The 17,853-nt window shown below is 45.5% G+C and overlaps 1 protein-coding gene across 3 annotated transcripts in view; it reads left to right on the top strand.

Annotated features, from left to right (window-relative positions):
* The window catches only part of LOC124012175 (semaphorin-6D-like), a 98,662-nt gene that overhangs the window by 43,952 nt on the left and 36,857 nt on the right, over positions 1-17,853 (top strand). For all 3 annotated transcript variants that reach the window (XM_046325656.1, XM_046325660.1, XM_046325655.1), the window contains exon 3: positions 9,996-10,138. The gene's annotated coding sequence lies outside the window, so the exon portion shown is untranslated. The remainder of the gene's footprint in view (positions 1-9,995; positions 10,139-17,853) is intronic.

The raw sequence follows: 17,853 nt of genomic DNA, 5'->3' as shown, positions 1-17,853 counted from the left end.
ACACACACACACACACACACACACACACACACACACACACACACACACACAGAGGGCTCTGGTTTGAATCTAGTATCTGTCATAGTGCGGAGAGAGCCCTCTTGAAAAAGTGAGCCATAAAGTGGACCCTGTCAACATGGCATGGTCTGAAAAGTGTCTTTGAGACACACTACTCATGATGTCAAGCAAAGCGGATGTTATTGTTTTTTTATTTTCTTCGTCCTATAACCTCCAGACACTGACAAACAAGCCTTGTCACCAGCAGTGGCAAGTTTCCTTGTCAGTCGGCAGCATCTCTATAATGGGGTTGCTAGGAGGAGACCTACTACTCTCTCAGACAATTAGAGCGGTCCCAGGAACACCACAGGAGCCAATTAGAACATGCCTCAAACTCCTGAGGAGCCAACTAAAGGAGGGTGAGTTGTGTGGTGTTGGTGATAATTGTTTTGGAAGCAGTGAGGATTGAGGCAAAGTGTGTGTGTGTGTGTGTGTTCGAGCCTGCACATGTGTGTCAAGAGAGGACATTCTGATTTAGAGCTTCAGGCTAACTTCTTTACGGTTCTCTGACATCACCTGTAGAAGATATGTCATGGTCTGTGCCAAAAAAAACAAGAAATCTCTCCCAAGTGTGGCGCTCCTTTAAAGGTGCAAGACCAGTTGTCGTCTTTATGGTTATATATTTACAATGTAGACAGGTGCATTTCTGCATGTAAATGTTCATTTGTTCGCTATGTCTTTTAATGCAGAACATGAATGTCCCTTGTAACAACGCATTCACAAATTAAGTATCATGATTAATTGTCAGTCATCATGACTAATTGCATGCCTAAACATCTCTGTATCCCTTTAAGAAACATCACAACATTAAATATAGGCTTTCTGAGGCACTCAACTCCCAGTGATCGTTTCCCCTCATCCCCTTTAACTCACTAGAGGCCATAATCTCTGCTATAGTCTTATAGAGAGATTTACTAAAGCCTTGTAGAGGCTTACCAGTAAGTAGACCTAAATCTTTCACAACATCGTAATAACAATAGGGAGTAGGAGTTAGTCATCCATAGACTGATCTAAAGTCAGTTTTGCATTTGATTACTTATTTGTTCATATTTGGATGTGAACAATTTAAGCTGATCTTAGATCTGTGCCTATTGTACCCAGAGCTGATGACAACAATGCAATTTTGCATTTGTTAGTGTTAGGTCTTAGTGGGTTGAGTTGAAAAAATGACACTATGTGAACTGTGTGATTTATTTAGAATTCAAGGCACACTTAACCAGCATGGCTACCACAGCATTCTGCAGCAATACACCATCCCATCTGATTTGCGCTTAGTGGGACTATCATTTGTTTTTCAACAGGACAATGACTCAACACACCTCCAGGCTGTGTAAGGGCTATTTGACCAATAAGGAGAGTGATGGAGTGCTGCGTCAGATGACCTGGCCTCCACAATCACCTGACCTCAACCCAATTGAGATGGTTTGGGATGAGTTGGACTGCAGAGAAGGAAGGAAAAGCAGCCAACAAGTGCTCAGCATATGTGGGAACTCTTTCAAGATTGTTGGAAAAGCATTCCAGGTGAAGCTGGTTGAGAGAATGTGCAACGTTGTCATTTAAGGCAAAGGGTGGCTACTTTGAAGAATCTCAAATATATTTTGATTTGTTTAACACTTTTTTTTGTTACTTTTTTTGGGTTACTACATGATTCCATTTGTGTTATTTCATTGTTTTGATGTCTTCACTATTATTCTACAATGTAGAAAATAGTAAACATAAAGGAAAAACATGGAATGAGTAGGTGTGTCAACTTTTGACTGTGTGTGTGTGTGTATACACACATGCGTGTGTCCTTCCCATTTCTAAAATCAAAGCTGCGCCCCTGCTTTTACTCACTTCTTAATTCCCACGGACACATATCAAATGGGTGGAGTGGAGGAATACAACTTATGAATTAATTAGTACAATAGAGAAATCATGCAGAAAGTACCCTACACAATCGCAAAGCACCTGAAATATATTCACATGTGCGAGTTTCAGCGGAATATCATCTGCAGGCAGCAAGAGCGCACAGCTCTCAACTGGTTTTGGCATGGAGCAGCTCACAGAAGAATGACATCGGTAGGGTAGGTAGGAAAGACATTTCAACTTAGCATTTACTGGTAGATATTATAACTAAGACAACAATGGGTTTGCAAACAAGGCATTGAAAAAGTTTAGTCCAAGGTCTTAGTTAGTAGGCTATTTGTGATGCGCAATTCAGTCGTCATGCCCTGTTTGCATCAGGGACCCAGGCCCACCCAATCAGATTGAACAAAGATGATACATTATTACCAAAATACTCCTCAGCACCCCCCTGGACAGAACATCACCTTTTTTGTTGTTTTTCTACAATAAAAAAAGGGTGATTTTGAGAGGGCAAAACTGAAAAATATATAGGAAAACAAATTTTAAAATGTATAGGAAAACACAGGAATCTGGGTGCCTTTCCTTCGCTGGGCAGGCCATTTTGGCAATTTTAATATACCCACTTCTCCAGACTCCACGACACCACTGCATAGGGCCGAATGAAAGACAGCAGCCACACACAGCATCACTCAGACATAATAAGCCAGTAGGTCCCAATCATAATCATAAGACTACAAAAACACAACCATTAGGCATTTCCCAATCGAAATGTAAAGCTATTACTTCCCGTTGCAAAAAAAATAAAATAAATCTTCACGTTGAGCACAAGTTTACCGCTGACCTAAAGTGATGCGCTATGGAGTTTATACTTGAGCTTTCAATGAACTGTACGGTGAAACTCTAGGCATAATACGTTTTTCATAGGATATAAGTTGTGGACCAGCCCGCGTGAATGTGGGTGAGCTATATACTCATAAGCATATTTGGTACACTAGTTATGCACGTCTACCCACATACAAGTATTGCACGATACACATAAAATGGCCTTCTTGTTGCATCTGAAACCGGTCTCTGGGAATTAGAAACACAATTCTCCATAAGTCACAAAAGCAACCATAGAGACACGTTCATAAAGACACACACACACCTACGCACAAACAGTTAGCCTGCGTCCTTAGACATCTGTAATCTGTCTGATCCAATTAGCCAATTCCATCAACAGCCATAGAGAGAGAGGGGGAGGGTTCCTGGGCAACAACCGCCTTGAGCCTTCGCTCCAGGCAACACAGAGGCACCCACTCCACCTCACCAGTGGGTCTTCAATTAGTTCTGCCTGGCTACTCCCTTGCTCTGTTTCTTTATCTCTCTCGCTCCCTCTTCTTTCTCCCTCTTCTTTCTCCCTCTTCTTTCTCCCTCTTCTTTCTCCCTCTTTCTCTCTCCCTCTTTCTCTCTCCCTCTTTCTCTCTCCCTCTTTCTCTCTCCCTCTTTCGCTCTCCCTCTTTCTCTCTCCCTCTTTCTCTCTCCCCTACCTCTGCTTCTCTGCCACTCTTCCACCGCTCTCTCGTTATTCTCTCCTCCTTTCCTTACACACACTCTTCTCCTCGTCTCCCCTCTTCCTTCTTATGACGTCTTTGTTTATCACCTTCACATCTTTTCCTGCCTCTCCCTCTCCTCTTGCTCTCCAGCCTGCCTCTGCTCTTCCTCTCCACCCTCCCTCTTCTCCTTTAATTTTGACAATTTCCCTGCATCAAAAATACTGTTTCCCCCCCCCCACCCCTCTTTTGGACTGCAGTATACGAGAGTTATGGCGAGATGTGGCAACAAAAGAGCTTATGAGACCTTGCTTTGTTCATCCCCTTATCACAGTTTGCCCCATAATTGGGGTTAATTGCTCAGTCCCGATTTGACATCTTGTTCAAGCCCTTACTGTTGGACTGCATCCTCCCTTAAGTTTGTTCCATTGGAAGAAAAACCGTTATGTTTATACATTCAGAGATATGGATGAACTCTGAGTGTCTGTCTGCCTGCCTGCCTGCGTATGTCGATGACCATGTCCATTGTGTCTCTGTTTGCCCAGACATTGTTTGTTATCAGGCAGTAAGCCATTCTGATTACCCAGCTGACGATAGTGGGCAGTGAAAGCGCATGACGTCTTTGTCTCGTTGCTACCGTGTGTAGTCTCCTGCGTTGTCCCAAATGGCATATCCCAGAGTTAACACAGACAGACGAACCCGTGGAAAACAGAGGGGTCCTGGGATTAACCCCTATGGCACTCTGTTACTAAATTAACCCCTTGAATAACCCACCCACCATTGTAAAAACGTCAAAACCACCCCCCAAAAGGTCTGTAGGGTTATCCTTGACCTTGCTGCACTCCACTTTACTACGGTTGTAATCCCAGCAGTGATTCAGCCAATCAGCTCCTTCCCTTCAGCTGACCCCCCACGTCGTTGTAGTAGAAGTGCTCTGAGGGGAGTGGCTGTGATGGCTCTAGAGTGTGTGTGTGGGGGAGAGGGGCTTCTGGAACATGTGAAGCTCTGGTGTGTGTGTGTGTGTATGTGTGTCCGTTTCCCTCAAGTATGACTGGGGGGAGGGCGTTTCGCCTGTTGGGCAGTGATGACATTGATTCTTATTAAACCCTGTTAAAGCAGAGGTCTCTCACTACCTGTTACCAAGGGCAACCAGCAAATGGCTTCCAGAGGGGCTGAAATGCGTAATCTCCGTCGGACACGTTCGCACATGCACGAAGGTGCATACACACACGCGCGACACACAAACTAATTTCAATAGACGTTCTCTCCCCTCTGAGTCCCATCCGCAAAATATCAGCGGGGATCGTATCATTAGTGCTACAAGATGAAATCCAGCCCAGTCACGGACCAGGATGTCTTGCTCCCAGGCAGACTAAATAACTTTTTTGCCCGCTTTGAGGACAATACAGTGCCACTGACACGGCCTGCAACGGAAACATGCGGTCTCTCCTTCACTGCAGCTGAGGTGAGTAAAGACATTTAAACGTGTTAACCCTCGCAAGGCTGCAGGCCCAGACGGCATCCCCAGCCGCGCCCTCAGAGCATGCGCAGACCAGCTGGCCGGTGTGTTTACGGACATATTCAATCAATCCCTACACCAGTCTGCTGTTCCCACATGCTTCAAGAGGGCCACCATTGTTCCTGTTCCCAAGAAAGCTAAGGTAACTGAGCTAAACGACTACCGCCCCGTAGCACTCACTTCCGTCATCATGAAGTGCTTTGAGAGACTAGTCAAGGACCATATCACCTCCACCCTACCTGACACCCTAGACCCACTCCAATTTGCTTACCGCCCAAATAGGTCCACAGACGATGCAATCTCAACCACACTGCACACTGCCCTAACCCACCTGGACAAGAGGAATACCTATGTGAGAATGCTGTTCATCGACTACAGCTCGGCATTCAACACCATAGTACCCTCCTAGCTCGTCATCAAGCTCGAGACCCTGGGTCTCGACCCCGCCCTGTGCAACTGGGTACTGGACTTCCTGACGGGCCGCCCCCAGGTGGTGAGGGTAAGCAACAACATCTCCTCCCCGCTGATCCTCAACACGAGGGCCCCACAAGGGTGCGTTCTGAGCCCTCTCCTGTACTCCCTGTTCACCCACGACTGCGTGGCCACGCACGCCTCCAACTCAATCATCAAGTTTGCGGACGACACAACAGTGGTAGGCTTGATTACCAACAACGACGAGACGGCCTACAGGGAGGAGGTGAGGGCCCTCGGAGTGTGGTGTCAGGAAAATAACCTCACACTCAACGTCAACAAAACTAAGGAGATGATTGTGGACTTCAGGAAACAGCAGAGGGAACACCCCCTATCCACATCGATGGAACAGTAGTGGAGAGGGTAGCTAGTTTTAAGTTCCTCGGCATACACATCACAGACAAACTGAATTGGTCCACTCACACTGACAGCGTCGTGAAGAAGGCGCAGCAGCGCCTATTCAACCTCAGGAGGCTGAAGAAATTCGGCTTGTCACCAAAAGCACTCACAAACTTCTACAGATGCACAATCGAGAGCATCCTGGCGGGCTGTATCACCGCCTGGTACGGCAACTGCTCCGCCCTCAACCGTAAGGCTCTCCAGAGGGTAGTGAGGACTGCACAACGCATCACCGGGGGCAAACTACCTGCCCTCCAGGACACCTACACCACCCGTTGTTACAGGAAGGCCATAAAGATCATCAAGGACATCAACCACCCGAACCACTGCCTGTTCACCCCGCTATCATCCAGAAGGCGAGGTCAGTACAGGTGCATCAAAGCTGGGACCGAGAGACTGAAAAACAGCTTCTATCTCAAGGCCATCAGACTGTTAAACAGCCACCACTAACACTGAGTGGCTGCTGCCAACACACTGTCATTGACACTGACCCAACTCCAGCCATTTTAATAATGGGAATTGATGGGAAATGATGTAAATATATCACTAGCCACTTTAAACAATGCTACCTTATATAATGTTACTTACCCTACATTATTAATCTCATATGCATATGTATATACTATACTCTACATCAGACTGCATCCTTATGTAACACATGTATCACTAGCCACTTTAACTATGCCACTTTGTTTACTTTGTCTACACACTCATCTCATATGTATATACTGTACTCGATACCATCACTCATTCATATATCCTTATGTACATGTTCCTTATCCCCTTACACTGTGTATAAGACAGTAGTTTTGGAATTGTTAGTTAGATTACTTGTTGGTTATCACTGCATTGTCGGAACTAGAAGCACAAGCATTTCGCTACACTCGCATTAACATCTGCTAACCATGTGTATGTGACAAATAAAATTTGATTTGATTTGACACGTTCGCACATGCACGAAGGTGCATACACACACGCGCGACACACAAACTAATTTCAATAGACGTTCTCTCCCCTCTGAGTCCCATCCGCAAAATATCAGCGGGGATCGTATCATTAGTGCTCTGTAGTGTGGAGTAGTAACGTTCCTCCTGTGATGAAATGCTCTTCGCCATGTTTTGTGAGTAATCGGGAATCGTTACGGTTATCCCACAACGATGTTCAGCACTGTTCATTGGAACTGATGTCTTCTGTGACTCCGAACAGACTGGAAATCCTGGTTGGGAGTCATTTTATTGATGTGCTCGTTTCAGAACAGGAAGTGAGGTCACGCCTATTGATCACAAGTGATGGTTCCGACCTAACTGTCAGGCTGTTGGGCAGCCATGGAGGAGAAGTGATGAAAAAAGAAGACTAGACCGAATCGGAACGGAGGGGAATAAATGAGTGAAGGTATAGAACGCCGGAGAGAAAGTGAGACCGGGTTGAGACGGGGAGAAAGTCAGGAGTCCTAATACAAACCGAAGGACCGGCGAGGAGGGCCTGTTTGAGAAAGAGGGATGGACATTTAAAGGGGAGAAGTTGAGTGGAAAGGAAAAGAGAGGAGGAGGAAGGAGGAAGGAAGCAGAGGTTTTCATTAGGTGTGAGGGGGAGTGGAGTCAATGAATCATGGCCTAACGAGGATGAGCCTCATTACGACCCGGTGTTGCCACGGGGACAGATTGAGAAAATGGACTTGGTTAAGGCAGGCCGGGATACTCGTTAGAACTCATCATTGGTCACAACCATGTCTGCTAGCTTCTTGAGGAACCATATTTGTTCTTGAGGGGCACATTGAGAGAAGTGTAGCTGTAGTTTAAGTCAGATTGAAGAGGAGATGGGCTGGAATATAAATGAGAAAATGGGCACCACGGAATTAGGAATTAAAACAAGTGGGGGAAGAATAGGTGCCCATACACCTAGCCACATCATTTCTGAACATTGGACTAATTCAGAGTAATGTTTCTGGGGCACTTATTTGTCTTTGCGCTCGCGTTAGTGGCTCAGCGTAGTCAACTGGAGTGTGTCCACAGCATCTCTCCGGGTGGACACCTGTTTGTCAGGCTACGCTCTCTTTTTGCTGTTAGTTTGGGACTGCAGCCTCCTTTCTCAGAATCTTCTCGTATGTAGATTTGTCTGTCCGCCCTGTTTGAGCTTAACCTTTCTTCACCTGTTCTCCTTTTCCTCTCTCTCATAACCATTTTCCCCAGTCAATTATTCTCTTTATTGAGGATGTCTTTCTCTCTGCCACTTATTCATCCTTATTCAACCCCCCCCCCCCCACCACCACCACAGTTCTATATCATTCTTTCATATTTCCATTTTCTTTACCTCTGCATCACCCCATTTCTGCCTGCTCTCATTCTCTTCCTCTATCTCTCTCTGCCTCACTCTCTCTACCTCCCCCCTTTATTTATTGGTCTTTGTCTCAGCTCATGGTTAAATCCAGATAGATTCCCTGTAGACATGTTGGCCATGAGAGGTAGCTGTCACAGGCACGCCCTTTCACGCAATCACTCTCTCGGATCGGTGTCCTTATTGTAAAGATTCTTTTTCACTGCCTTGCCTAGAGGGAAACTGAAATCAACTTGAAAAATGGCTCCATTACCCAAACGTTCCAGGACCGGTAGTATGTCCAGTCTTTGGAAGGACTAGAGATATGGCCAAGCAGGCTGCATTGATCTTTGTCCTAACATACCATTATTGTCTCCCAAAGTCAAACCGCTCACAATAAATCACCAAAATGCATCAATGGAGTAATTCATTGTCCCTCCCCCCAACTCCAGATAGCTGCTTGATATCAGCCAAACATCCCATTCATCCAGTAGTCAAACAACCTGACAGACAACTTGTTTAAGCATGCATCAAACACTCAATGAAGTTTGTCAAATACAGTACAAACGACTCCCGTTGTGATGGATTTATTTTTCATTTTTTTAAATGACGGAGGGATTTTGTGACTTGGTGTAGAAAATAAATTCAAACATTGGCAGTGTAAAAAGACCATACAGTGAACACCATTATCATGGAATAAGCGATACAAACAAAGGCATTTGTCTAAAATGAAAGGGCCAGCGGAATGAAGAAAGGGGCTGTACTTTGGGTAAAAGAGTGATGGATAAAGAGACTGTAGATCAACAGAAAGGCAACAACCGGGCTCGTTGTGGAATCTAAAAATGATCTGTATTACAAATCCTGACTCGGAGGAAGTCGAGCTGACGGACAGATTGAGAATGAGAAAGGCATCAGAGGGTGAAATGGGGGGGAGAGGAAGCGGCATATCAGGATAAGACCCTCAAACATTGTTTCGTTGGAGAAAGGACAAGATAAAAAGGCAGCGACGGGGTAATACAGACAGATGATGGATCATAACAATAGGGCCATTACGAGGCCTGAGGGCCTAGAGCCTTTCCATTCGTCTCTTATTCGGCTTCCTATTGGCCAGGTGGTCTCTCTGGGTTGCCGTTGCCACGGTAGCAGGTTTGCGCTATGGCCTCACCTCAGTGGTCATGTTCCTCTCTGGTAAGATTAGATTAGAGTGCCTCAGCCAGTCTCCTGTGGGGCGCCGCTGTGTGTTTTAACTCTGGAGCTCACGCTCGTTAGTCAAGTTAAATTATAATTGGACCAAGGCTTCGTTTCAAACAAATCTGATTAGTAAAGGTTATTCAACAAAAATAAAACGTTCCCTCCAGTAAAAATGGCCAAATCCAGGAAATGGGCTACTTTTAACTTGATTGTTTTTGTTTTAATAGTGATCTAATAGCACGGTAAGGAAGGATGCTATTCTAATGATAGTTATTTTTATATTTCTGGGGAATGAATGGTTAAATTTGCAGATAGACAGTTTGTGTCGTCATTTTATGATCGAGATCTGTTTACGTGGATGTCGTCAGTCAAACCTAATGCCACTGACCGCCTTTCCCCACTAATAGGGGACCATGTTGAGGTCAGCGTTGAAGTTGAGTCAACCACTCATGCCCTCCATTGCACCCCAAACAGATGGATTTGTCAATGTTTGTATGCTGATTACATTAGGAGGCCCTCTCTCTCCCACTCTGTCTCCCTAACGACAATCACAAACCCTGGATTGGACGGTCAGAGGGGTGAAGCGAAAATGAGACTGCCATTTTGTTGTCTGTTTAAAAAAGTCGACGTTTCTGATATAAATGTTGTTGTTCTTGTCATCACAGGACTTGGCTGAGGACCACTCTGCGGGGGTCCACCCCCACCTCCCTCTCTTCTTTCTGAACCATTGTTTCTTCCACTTCCTGTGAACTTCGACGACAGTGACTGATTGCACGCTGCATCTGCCAGTCTCCGCAGGTTCAAGACTGTGAGTATCAGCGAGTCTCCCTCTTATTGCAGGACGGTTAGATTTCTCATTGAGCTCAGGGGAGCAGTAGGTAAAAGCAATAGCACCATGGGAGAGGGCGTCTTGGGTGATTGAATCTCTCAGCCTGGTGATTTTGATTTCGTTATGCACTTTACTTGATCAGCAAAGTCCGAAAGTATTGTAATCCCCCTATTGCAATGCCGATCACAACATTGATGCAGTTACTGGTGCAATATCTGAATTGGCAGCACTTGTATAAGCTCCGGAGACATATGGTTAGCCAAGTCAATTGTGTGTGGCCCTAACGATATTACTCTGATCTCTCGCTCTCTCTCCCTCAATGTTGTCACTAGGGCTGGGAATTGCCAGGGACCTCACAATATGTTTTTATCACGATACTTAGGGGCCGATACGATATGTATTGCGATTCGATACTGTGATTTTTATTTATTCATTGCGATTCGATGTTCCAAACATTATTGCTCAACGTACGTGTGCTGCAGAGGGACAGGAGAGCCATGAGAAAACTGTTAGTAAACGGGCTGTGGAGAGGTTCTAGTTTCGCACAGACGGGTCTCCTCGCGGATCTTGTACTCCTATCAGCCATGTTGGCAGAATCCTTTGTGTGGGATTGAATGGGACTGCTGCACTGTCAGGTGTGCCGAGGTTGGCTTTGTGCAGGGAAGGTTGCTGAGAGTAAAGGTGAAAATAGACATGGTAACAGTCAGAGGTACGGGTAGACCATTCAGCCCAGGTGTGAGGAAACCTTGTTAGTTTTGGGCCAGATTGTTGACGAGTTGTCAGTCATTATTCCACAGCAATTCATTTTTAGTCAGTATTTCGATAGAATGTTGACTCACCTGAATTTTCAGCTGGGCTTACGGTTTATGACTAAATGGAAAAGCATGCGAGATGATTCTCAAATGTAATTGCAGGGGTAGTCTTTCCTCACTCACACCCAGCTGAGTGGTCAACATAGGGTCACTTTTAAATCATTTGATAATGGGGCACACCTTGAGCAGAAAGGGAGGACGTTGACATTATTCTCACCCTGTATAGAATGTCCACTTTGTACTGTTTGATTATGGGGTTTTCACATGCACTCTCCAAAGTTCTTTTGGTCACACAACACAATGTCACATATGTCTCCAAGTTTTTAGGGAGAGTGCAATTGGCATGCAGGAATGTCCACCAGAGCGGTTGCCAGAAAATTGAATGTCAATTTCTCTACCACAAGCCACCACCAATGTCGTTTTAGGGATTTTGGCAGTACATCCAACCAGATTCACAACCGCAGACCACGTGTAACCACGCCAGCCCAGGTCCTCCATTGCTGGCTTCTTCACCTGCGGGGTCATCTGAGACCAGCGACCCGGACAGCTGGTGAAACTGAGGAGTATTTCTATCTGTAATAAAGCCCTTTTGTGGAAGGAAACTGATCTGATTGGCTGGGCCTGGCTCCCAAGTGGGTGGACCTATGTTCTCCCAGGCCCCACCCATGCCTGCTCCACTGCCCAGTCATGTGAAATCCATAGATTAGGGATTCATGAATATATTTCAATTGACTGATATCTTTACATGGACTGTAAGTCAGTAAAATCATATGTCTTTGCATATATACAGTACCAGTCAAAAGTTAGGACACACCAACTCATTCCAGGGTGTTTCTTTATTTTTACTATTTTCCACATTGTAGAATAATAGTGAAGACATCAAATCTATGAAATAACACACATGGAATCATGTAGTAACCAAAAAAGTATTAAACACATCAAAATATATTTGAGGTTCTTCAAAGCGGCCACCCTTTGCCTTGATAACAACTATGCACACTCTTGGCATTCTTTCAACCAGCCTCATGAGGTAGTCACCTGGAATGCATTTCAATTAACAGGTGTGCCTTTTAAAAAGTGAATTTCTGGAATTTATTTCCTTAATGCGTTTGAGCCAATCAGTTGGGTTGCCTCCTCAGAATGTAGCTACAGCAAGAAAGGTGGGTTCGGAGTCAGCTTCACGGCAAAAAATGTGACACGAATCGACGTTCCTACCTCCTTTCCCCGGCTGCGATCGATGAGGCAGGCAGGGGAAACCATGGGAACTGTCACCTCCTTATATCCCTCAGAGGAGGAGACGGTCACGGAGTCTTAGCACATCGATCCCCAGGTGACAGGCCAACCATTGGGCTTAATGACAAAATACTCACAAAGCCGCTACTGCTGTGTAGACTGCTGCATAGCTTTAAGTGAAATTTTTATGTATTTTTTTTTTCTCCCAATAACCCAAGGGGAGTTGCAACATCAATCATCATTCATACTTGTTTCATGCTGGCCATATAATAGCACAGGTAGAGGGAAAATGAGGAGACGGTATGAAAAGGACCGGCCTTTTGCCCAGGTTTCCATCTGGAGATTGTAAACGGAGTGCTTTGGATCATTTCTCGGGATGTCTTTCTACTGCAGTACAAGTGCCTGCCTTCTTGATAAGTGGCTAAGGCGCTGCTGCCGCTTGCAAGAAATGCCCAAGGACACTGACACCAGCTCTTAAAGACCATGGTTTCGCTTACTGCTCTTAAAATGGCGCGTTATGGATTTCTGAATAAACACCAGCCCACCTATTGAGGAGAGGCCACCGCTGAAGGTTAGAAGACATAAGCTCTGTCGATAACACTCAAGTTGCCATAGAAATGTCAAACTCCATTTAAATCCAAAGAGAAAGAGCGGAGGGAGGGTGTAAGGGGGAGGATGAAGACATGGAGAGCGGCGAGAACGCAAAAGAGCAAATGGGAGAAAGAGGAGGACGACTTGGTGTGAAAGAGGGAAAGGCACTGTATAGCGATAAGGGGAAAGATGGCTTTCGATGCATGTGGCTAGATGAGATCTCGGGACAGCAATGGTGGTGATAACAGGCACTTAGCTCTCACACTCTAGCACCTGGAGCTGTCCAATAATGCACCTCTATGCTGACACAGAACAGCACTGGAGGTCAAAGTATCGATTCCCCAGCAGACGGCTGTCCAGGGAATGAGTGACCGCAGAAACCCAGCTCTGGGATGTCCTCACCACAGGCGGGGCATGACCTTTTTCTCAAAGTGCCGCAGAAGGGGAACTGAGGGTATCCAATTGCTTCACACACACACAAAGGCATACATCCACTTGCTCTGACACACACACACACACACACACACACACACCGTGAACACCAATCACTCTAAACCTTACAAAGTCTCACAGGGCTAGTTGTTAGGTGGCATGCCCACCAGGGAGCAGAGCCCAGAAAGAGAAGCACTTCTGTGATGCAAAGCCCTCTTGCTTGGTGATCACTCCCATGTCTCACTGTTGCTTTCAACACCCCCCAATTATCGCTGTGTCAGCCGGTCCAGTCGAGTATTAGGGACACTAAAGACTGGCCTATTTTTAGAAGAAAGGGGGCCACAGCTTCTGTCCCTATGGGCTCACAGACACATGCCGAGAAACCGTGAAAGGAGACTTAAAAGGAAAATAGAGCAATCTATGGGCTCGCACGAACACACACTTGCTGGACACAAATAGATACACACACACTTTCTCACAAACAGTAAGACTCAGACGTGGACTCTCGGGAAGGTTGCAGATTCGGGTTGTTTCAAGAGAATGAGAGCTTGCGTTTATACCTGCGAGGACGGTCAATCCGTTTTATTTGTGATAGCTCTACTATCACCAACAGTGTTTTAGAAGCTTGGCTGCGTACAGAAAGACGATGTCATTCTTTGTTGACAAAGTTCATATGGCCTAGATGAGACTGGTACAGTAGCTGGCTGCTCGGAGGAGGATCAATGTGTTTGGAACTGTCCTGGGATCAGAAACCAGGGTCGTATAACATTGTACGACATGCATGGTGTTATGCTGTTCTGAGTACAAGGCGATCAAAGAAGTGGACCAAAGCGGTAGGCCGTGATGAGCAGGGAGAAAGCAAAGTGGCATGGGGAGAGAAACAATAGAAGTATGATTTGAGTTCCAGACTGACAATTTGAGTTCCAGACCGACGATTCGAGTTCCAGACTGAATATTAGAGTCCAACAGATCCAAATAAGAAAGCGTGATGATTGAAGATAGGGAAGCATAAGAAAGGGCATTTGGAAGAGAGAGCGAGTGGGGATGGAGAAAAGATTTGGGAGAGAAGGGAGGAAGTGAAAAAAAGAGGGAGGGAGAACGAGGGACCCTCCAGTCCTGCCTCTGATCTCTCCCTGAAGATGAGTGAGGGCCTATTTTAAACCCCTTCATCTGTCTAAACTGACGTTCATCTTTCGCCTCTTTTCTTTATCCACCGTCGCTCATTGTTCAGCATCCTTGATTTAATTAAGAATCTCTTTCAAACAGTTTAATAACAGCCTCTTGCCCTTCCCCTGTTTTCTCACTGACAATCGAATAGAATGACTTTGATGCGATTCGAAAACAGAGTACACCCCCCCCCCCCTTCCAATGTGGAATGAATTGTCTCTTCCCCAAACAAAGTTAATAGAATCATAAAATGAGAGCTCTGAATCATAGTGACTTGATCATTTCTTGAGCCCTGCTCTCTTAAAGCTGTATGTTCTTACATTTGCATGGGAACCCACTTTAGAGTTATGCCTCTAATTTGACCCTCTTGAGGGCAACCGGCACAGGCTTTCGACATATCAAACATCAAATAAAAATAAACGTACCTCCTTCCTTCAGGCAACGTTGGCTCTTTCTTTCCGCTAGCTGTTCGTTTGATGCAACCCCCCCCCCCCCCCCGTCCCCAAAGTGGTTCTGGCCTTGAAGTCGCCTGGGGAAATTCCATAGATGACGGCCAAGAGACACGAGAAGGGCAGAAATAGAGCTTGTGGAGGGCAAAGGAATGCGACGTTAAGCCCAAAGTGTGTGTTTCTAAGGGGCTTGATAACACAGGGCTTATGTTACCACTCCACCTCCCCTCTCACTGTACCCTATTGCCCAAAAGGCTACGCCCTCCGTGCCAGAGAGAGAATATGAATGGGAGTCATTGATTGATATGAATAGTGTTGTGTTGGTCAAGTTGCACACAGATGGACACGTGCGCGCACCATACGCATGCACGCCGACACACACACACACCTTCACACGGCCAATGGATCCCCCATCCTCCATGAGCGATGGCTCTGCAGCTCTCTACTGCACACAGAGTAATGAGAACTTCAGGTCTGTGGAGCCCAGTGCATTTATCACATGCTCACACTTAATGGTCCCTCTGCCAAGGCTTAGCACCACGCCTGCTAGCCGCCCGCTACAAACAGGACTGTTTGTCTCCCCCGTCTCTCTACAGCTGTGTGGACGTGTTTGTGTGTGTGGTTGGAAGTGTACTCTCACTGTTGATTAACACTTTCTCGCTCTTTCTCCTGTGGTCTCTCTCCAAAGCACTGCTTTCTTTCCTCATTTCATCCATCTCTCCCTCCCTCCTCTCTCTCTCATTCTCCCCTCTGTGTCTCTTTTCTAGGAGAGAAGGCTCTTTTGGTGTTTGTCCTTCAGCATGACACCAGGCAATGAAAGATGGCTGCTGGATTAGCTGTCATGATGAAAGCTTATCCCAGTTTTTCTCTCACGGTCTCACTCTCTTTATGCTGAACAAAAATATAAATGCAACAATTTCAACGGTTTTACTGAGTTACAGTTCATATAAGGAAATCGGTGAATTTAAATAAATGAAATGGACCCTAATCTATGGATTTCACATGATGGGCAGGGGTGCAGTCATGGGTGGGCCTGGGAGGGCATAGGGAGCAATCAGGAGTTTTTCCCCGCAAAATTACTTTATTACAGATATAAATACTCAGTTTCGTCAGCTGTCTGGGTGGCTGGTCTCAGACGATCCCACAGGTGAAGAAGCTGGAAGTGGAGGTCCTGGACTGGTGTGGTTACACGTGGTCTGCGGTTGTGAGGCGGGTTGGACATGCTGGCAAATTCTCTGCTTATGGTAGATAAATTAACATTCAATTCTCTGGCATCAACTCTGGTAGATATTTCTGTAAGTCAGCATTTTAATTGCACGCTCCCTCAACTTGAGACATCGTAGTATTGTGTTGTGTGACAAAACTGCACATTTTAGGGGCCTTTTATTGTCCCCAGCACAAGGTGCACCTGTGTAATGATCGTGCTGTTTAATCAGCTTATTGATATGCCACACCTGTCCGGTGGATGGATTATCTTGGCAAAGGAGAAATACTCACTAACAGGGATGTAAACACATTTGTACACAACATTTGAGAGAAATAAGCTTTTTGTGCATATGGGGAATTTATGCATTGTATAAATATTGCCAAATCATCAATGTATTCAATATTTTTTTAAAGGAAACACCTCTCTCTTAAGGACTCTTAAGAGCAAGCATTCACACACAGTGAATTTCTTTGTTATATATCAAGACAACTGAACAGAGATTTGTGTTATCCGTAGGCTGATCTCCACCAAATCCATTTTAGGCCTATTGAGCCAGATGGATGATCTTGCTGAGGAACAGGCATTTTGACCTGGTTTTCCTCTCTCCTAGAAACCATTTGTGATAAACAGCCTTTGACTTGCCATGCGTTTCGGTTAATAACATGCCAGACAGTACCCTGTAATGTCTGTAAGGTGTCATTACAATGTAAGAGCATGCACAATGATTAAGTACTTCACCGTGGCGTAAAGCGTCAGGAAGCGAGTAGACGAGGTTGTGGCATTTTATGGTGCCTAGCGCTGTATTCAAAATGGAGGGCTTAAAATAGATCCCATTGATTCATAACCTGTGAATTTACATTGGCTGCGGTTAAAATGGAAAATCACTCGTACAAAGTGATCGATCTATTGTGTCAGGAGGATATCGGGAAGCGGTGAGCTCAGCTTTGTACCAAACCCGCTCCTTTCTGCTTTACTACTTTATCCTGGAGGAAAGGATTCTCCAAAGCCTCTTTGTGGAAATACAGAACTCCAGACTCAGCAATGGCTGGTCTTTGATTCCTCCATACCCTCCCTGCTCTCATCATTCTGTTAGATCAGTGGTCAGGCCGTTTCTCTATTTTAATGTGTGGCAAAAAAAGTTAATGTCTTTTGAAACAATGTATTTTCTGGGCTTCCCTCTTTCATCTCATGTTTACTAGATTTGGTTTCTTTGTACTGTCTCCAATTTTTTTGATAAACAAGGCTATTTATTATCATCTTTGTGACAGAACAGGCAAATACCTCTGTTACCAAGCACAAAAGCCTTCCGTTGTTAAGTGAGAAACACCAAGAAGCATGGCTGAGAGGGGAGAAACTGAGAAAATATGCATTTACAATCACTCAGTGTTTGTTTGAGCTTTGAGTGTTTATGAAAAACAGGGCGAGACAGGGAGAGAATTGGAGAAACCGATAGACCTGGTGAAAAAATAAAAACAAAGCCCTGTTGAGAAAAACAAAGAAATGGAGACCAAGGGAGAAAAACAAAGCAGGCGCACAAGACAAGACACAGACCTCACATTATCCTAAAACGATCCTGTCTGGGCCTGGTGTGCGTGGTAGAGCTGACGCTGTGATGCTCAGAGGAAAACGCTGGCACTCATCTTCAAAAGGCCTCCTAATGATCCCTGAGGGCTGTGAGAGGAAATGGAGGAATGAGCACAAAATGAGCCGCAGCCCACCAAAGCCGCTGACCACTGGGATATTCCCAGGTCGCGCCAGGGTTCCGTGACGGATCTAGTTTTCTGCCGCCAAAGCCGATACTTG

Source organism: Oncorhynchus gorbuscha, linkage group LG24 (assembly GCF_021184085.1).
Source record: "Oncorhynchus gorbuscha isolate QuinsamMale2020 ecotype Even-year linkage group LG24, OgorEven_v1.0, whole genome shotgun sequence".
Classification (NCBI taxonomy): domain Eukaryota; kingdom Metazoa; phylum Chordata; class Actinopteri; order Salmoniformes; family Salmonidae; genus Oncorhynchus; species Oncorhynchus gorbuscha.
This window is presented reverse-complemented; position numbering and strand designations above follow the sequence as displayed.